A 6423-nucleotide genomic window follows, 5' to 3' on the forward strand; every position below is an offset into this window, starting at 1 on the left:
ATGAAGCATTTCTAATCCTGTCTTCTTCTTCTCTTCACCTCCTTCTTCTTCATCATTGCTTTCCCCCTCTTCTCATCCTCCTTTCCTTCTCTTTCCTTTCCCACCACTCTCTTCCTAATCCAGAACATCAGACCAGATTTTGGCTTCAATTGCATGCTGCAGCAGCAGTCTTAATCTTCGGGTCATGAGTCTCTCATCCGCAGATCTCCCTCTGCAGCCTCTCTGTGTCTATTTATGGTACACGTGCACATGCAGCAGCGTGGTTGAGAATGAAGCGGGGATTGAAAGAGCCTCAGGGGCAGAGGAGGGTGGGTGGGGGGGCGTGAGAAGCGGTTGGTGCCTTCCATAATCTGGTTGCACGAAGCTATCCCTTAATTTCGGTGAGGTTGAGACTGCTTTGCACAGAGCTGAAATGAATAGATTGTAAGGCTGGATTTGCGCTGGCTACACACAAGCAAAGATAATTTGAACGAGGGTGAAAGCGCTCAGGCTGTGGCCGGTCTAGTCAGGCAGCATTCCTCTGCACCACCAGTAGGACTGTCGACTGCCTAGCATGCCACATTATCTTCACAGCTCCAGCCAACCATGCATGTGCCTTCACCAACCCTGGAATGAGAACAGCCCTATCAGCACTTTGCTCAGTTATGGTGGTGGGTGTGTGTGTGTGCGCGTGAGTGTGTCAAGGGGTTGATTGTGGGTCGGCATGCTAACAAAACACCGTGCACCCCCCCCTCTCATTGCCACTCTGTCTTTGTCTCTGCTCCTGAGCTGCCCTGCCGGTGAGTTTGTTTGTGTCCAGCCAGCAGTCCTGAGAGTGAAAAGCTTCATCAGCTGAATTACTGGAAGTTAGCTGTCTCAATCAATTAGGTCTTGCTGGCTGGGACACAAAGCTAAAGCTGATGAGTTGCAGTCTCTTCCATGTCCTCCTCTATCCTGCCATCTTGTCGCCCTTCATTTACTCTCCTCCCTGCCTTTACCTCATTCTTTCCTGTGCTTCTCCCTTCCTTCGCCCTATCCTCCCTGGTAAGCGACTAATCCACTTACATATGCAGCAACTTACATTAGCCATACAGCACACGCGTTAGCTCGTAGCTTGTAGTCACTCCTCCTGCATGAAGACTGGTGCCTTTACACATGTGAATCAAATAATGGTAAAGATGGCAAAGAGGTAAAGAAAGGGTTCAGGGACAAGGAGACGCTGAGGTCCTGAGACAGGCAGTGATCCTTTTCTCTGTTTTTCACACGGTTAGAAGGTTTTCATGGAATCCACACAAGGGCTGTGTCATTTACATTATCGCACACCCACATGCACAGAAAATCCTGTGACTGAACTCTGTCATGTGGCTAGCTTAGTCCCGTATAAGCTAGCTGTGTGACCTTTAGCATTCCCAAACACTGTAAAACACATTTACAGTGTATTATAGCAAAGGAAAAAGTAAATAGCAAATAATACAGCTGTTTAGAATAGCTTACAAACAGAATATGCGATGGTACTTAGCCATGTAAGTGCAAATTATGTAGCGTTGATCTCTGGTGGCCATCCTTTGACCTCATCACTTCCCACAAGAAATCATCAAACTCAGGAGAGCAGTAGTTGGAGCAAATAATTACTTTGACCTCTGAGGAATGTCAGAGTCTACGGGGGATGCTAGAGTGGAGGGAGGCACAAATTTCACATGGAACAAATCATTAGCTCAAGTAGTTCCAACAGAAAATATACGCATTTATTTATATTTACAGTGGGGCAAAAAAGTATTTAGTCAGCCACCGATTGTGCAAGTTCCCCCACCTAAAATGATGACAGAGGTCAGTAATTTGCACCAGAGGTACACTTCAACTGTGAGAGACAGAATGTGAAAAAAAAAAATCCATGAATCCACATGGTAGGATTTGTAAAGAATTTATTCGTAAATCAGGGTGGAAAATAAGTATTTGGTCAATAACAAAAATACAACTCAATACTTTGTAACATAACCTTTGTTGGCAATAACAGAGGTCAAACGTTTACTATAGGTCTTTACCAGGTTTGCACACACAGTAGCTGGTATTTTGGCCCATTCCTCCATGCAGATCTTCTCGAGAGCAGTGATGTTTTGGGGCTGTCGCTGAACAACACAGACTTTCAACTCCTGCCACAGATTTTCTATGGGGTTGAGGTCTGGAGACTGGCTAGGCCACTCCAGGACTTTCAAATGCTTCTTACGGAGCCACTCCTTTGTTGCCCGGGCGGTGTGTTTTGGATCATTGTCATGTTGGAAGACCCAGCCTCGTTTCATCTTCAAAGTTCTCACTGATGGAAGGAGGTTTTGGCTCAAAATCTCACGATACATGGCCCCATTCATTCTGTCCTTAACACGGATCAGTCGTCCTGTCCCCTTGGCAGAAAAACAGCCCCATAGCATGATGTTTCCACCCCCATGCTTCACAGTAGGTATGGTGTTCTTGGGATGCAACTCAGTATTCTTCTTCCTCCAAACACGACGAGTTGAGTTTATACCAAAAAGTTCTACTTTGGTTTCATCTGACCACATGACATTCTCCCAATCCTCTGCTGTATCATCCATGTGCTCTCTGGCAAACTTCAGACGGGCCTGGACATGCACTGGCTTCAGCAGCGGAACACGTCTGGCACTGCGGGATTTGATTCCCTGCCGTTGTAGTGTGTTACTGATGGTGACCTTTGTTACTTTGGTCCCAGCTCTCTGCAGGTCATTCACCAGGTCCCCCCGTGTGGTTCTGGGATCTTTGCTCACCGTTCTCATGATCATTTTGACCCCACGGGATGAGATCTTGCGTGGAGCCCCAGATCGAGGGAGATTATCAGTGGTCTTGTATGTCTTCCATTTTCTGATGATTGCTCCCACAGTTGATTTTTTCACACCAAGCTGCTTGCCTATTGTAGATTCACTCTTCCCAGTCTGGTGCAGGTCTACAATACTTTTCCTGGTGTCCTTCGAAAGCTCTTTGGTCTTGGCCATGGCGGAGTTTGGAGTCTGACTGTTTGAGGCTGTGGACAGGTGTCTTTTATACAGATGATGAGTTCACACAGGTGCCATTCATACAGGTAACGAGTGGGGGACAGAAAAGCTTCTTACAGAAGACGTTACAGGTCTGTGAGAGCCAGAGCTTTTCCTTGTTTGAGGTGACCAAATACTTATTTTCCACCCTAATTTACGAATAAATTCTTTACAAATCCTACCATGTGGATTCATGGATTTTTTTTTCACATTCTGTCTCTCACAGTTGAAGTGTACCTCTGGTGCAAATTACTGACCTCTGTCATCATTTTAAGTGGGGGAACTTGCACAATCAGTGGCTGACTAAATACTTTTTTGCCCCACTGTAGTTATTTTTCTGTAAAAGTAGACTGCCGAGAGTGGCAGTAGCATTGCTTCTCAGACAGATGGGCTGAGAAGAATCTAACAGATTTATTTTAAAAAGCTGTACGTTTATTTATTTGTTTGCTCATTGCTAAATTTGGTATCGTGAACCATAAAATCACTTTGAGGACTCTCTGGCATACTGTAGAACAATATCATGACACATAAATACACTATATAAACAAACGCTGCACATATGTGATTTTCTTCAAATGTACTTTTGCATTTATTTATTATACTTTCTTTGTGTCAGTGAACAGTGAAATAACCTAAAAAAGAAGTTTTGCATAATTCTGCTACTGCACTGGACTCATCGTGAGTATGGATGCTTTCTTCCCATAGTTTATCATATATTTTAGGTTTGTAAAGCAACCTTAATTATACTACTATACTTAAGTAATAGAACCTTAAGTTTAATACACATTTGAAACAATGACAAGGCCTTAAAACAGCAAACATGGCCGAAACACTTACATTATCTTTACAGTCAAAGCTGCTCAAGGTATGATGGACAAAAAAATGAACCTTAGATGGACTGCTGTTCACTCTGTGTTCTTGTTAAACAGTGGTTCAATCTAAATGATAAAAGGGTAATGTAAAGCAGTTCATCTATACAATCTTTCTAGTGGTAGAAAATCAGAGAAAGATGCAGTATTATTAATGGCTGTGCAGAAAACAGTGACACTGGTATTTTTTTAAAAGAGAAGGATGTCAAGAACAAGACAATGGAAACACCGGTTATTCATTGCCTAAAGTTTTTTGGGATAGCCTTACTTAACATTATGTAGTACACCATATGATCAATTAAGGGTGTTTTTGAGACTTTAATTGTCTTTCCAGCTGTCTTTATTAAAGCTGCCCACAAGTCTTACAGCCTTGTGGATTAATTGGGAACAAATCACACTAAGTCTTTAGAAAGCCGGGCTTAGCACTAATATCCTTTAAATATGACTTCAGAAGACAACGTTTTATGGATATGGATAAGACTCAGTCAGGATAACTTCATGCACTGATTACTCCATCGCTAAACTAAAACGCTTCGTTAAAACAGCTGCTCATGAGCGTGGATGGATGGTAAACCACAGGACGGGCTTTTTTTTTTCTTTTCGTTTTTAAGGAAATGTAAGATTGCACTGAGTTACAGAAGCTACAGGAACAGACGGTGGCTGTCACGACTGGAAACTGCAGATACAAAATGTGACAAATTGGCTGGCAGAAAAGTATCAGCGACCTAAAAACACTGCAGAAAATCTGTTCGTCATCATTACGTCTGATCTTAGTGGTCCAAGGCACCTCAGACATTCGGTGTCCTGAACCGTTCTTCTTCATTAGAACTTAGGCTCCTTTCACAAACCACAAAATATGACATTCAGTGTCAAAATGTTGATGACGAGTATGTTTTTGCTTGTTTTCTGCTGCTGTGCAATGGATGAATGGCTTGCGTCATTAAACGTAAGGCACTTTATTTTTTAGGCCACGGGATAATGTCCTGATGAAATTTTGAAATTCCTCCTCACAGCTCGCTGGTAGAGTGTAGATAAAGCATTATGACATTTGACTTGCTTAGGAAGGTAATAATTAGCTTGTCAAATTGTGCTCGCAGGTGGTCATTTGGCTCGTTTCCAGGACGACGCTGTACTCACTACCAGCTCATATTACTGAATTAAATCTGTCAATTTTGCATTTTAACGTAGGGTGAGAGTACAGGGTATATTTTTTTTCCCTTCAAGCGTAAGAAAAAAATAAACTGTGGAGCTTTGCAGTTCTGCAAGTTGGTCATGTCATCATCATCATCACATGAGTATCTTTGCCCAACAAAGGGTTGATGTGTGTTTACAGTTCAGGTCAAAGTTTAATGTGAGTGTATTGTGTGCATTTACTTATGTGTTACTTTTACAAGACTGTGTCTGTGTGTGTGTTTATCTGACATGTGTGTGTCAGATTTTTTTTTCTAGCCTCTCGATTGCAGCGATGCAGATGTGCCTCACAGGGAGAGACACAGAGAGAAATGCAGTGCAAGGGGGTCACGTGGAAGGAGTCACATGACCATGTGTCATTGCTGGAGGCCTGGTGAATTGGCTTCAAACAACAATCCTCTCACTGTGTGTGTCGGTTTGTGAGCGTGTTGTCAAAAAAAAAAAACAGTACAGTCAGTGCTTTCTTTGCTCAATGTGACTGAGCTATTTGGGATTGAGAGTGAAAGGTGTTTTGTGTGTTATATTGTCTTAAATTAAACTTAAGTAATGGGATGTTGCTTGTGAGGAGAATCGCATCTCGACTTTTTCTGTAGTCGTCCTTTTTCATCATCAGAAGCATTGGAACAATAACCTGCAGCTATTGTCACAAGAGTTCAACCCGGGGGGGCTTGCACATTATAGATCACTCAAGCTCCGATCTGACTGCACTGGATGTGATGTTGTTTGCATCTTAGAAACATTTACAGTTTCAGTACAGCCCTGAAAAACACAAATCCTGGATATGTTGCTGTATTTGGGACTTTGAGGTTTATGATAAGATAAGATACTATAAGATAAGATGAGATAAGATAGACTAAGAGATTAGTCCTCTAGGAAATTCAAATTTCTACAGCAGAAAAATGAATACGGCTGCAATAAAAAGTAACCTATAACCTACAGCAATAAACTTTGCAACTACAGAGAAAAATGCACACTGTACAAAGTAGAAGAAAATAAATATAAGTAAACATAAATAATTATTAATGATTTACACCTATTTCCTCCTTATGTTTATTTTGTGGTTCTGGAATCTACAAAAAAAGTAAAGAAAAGAAAAAGACAGCAAAAATATTGCTGTAGTAAAAAAAAGTGAATCTAAGTTAATTGCTGGGGTGAGAGTACACGGTATGAACCCAAAAACTAGCTAAACGTGACAGGCGGGGGCCATCGGGAATGAAAATTAGTGTCAGAACAGTACCGTGCCGCACAATCAGGGCTCCAGGAAGATTAAGAAAGCTTTAGTGTAATTTTCTCTGACAACAAAATTGCATCTGCGAACAGGTATGGGACACCAAAATATGCTAAAT

Source organism: Maylandia zebra, linkage group LG10 (genome assembly GCF_041146795.1).
Source record: "Maylandia zebra isolate NMK-2024a linkage group LG10, Mzebra_GT3a, whole genome shotgun sequence".
Lineage (NCBI taxonomy): Eukaryota > Metazoa > Chordata > Actinopteri > Cichliformes > Cichlidae > Maylandia > Maylandia zebra.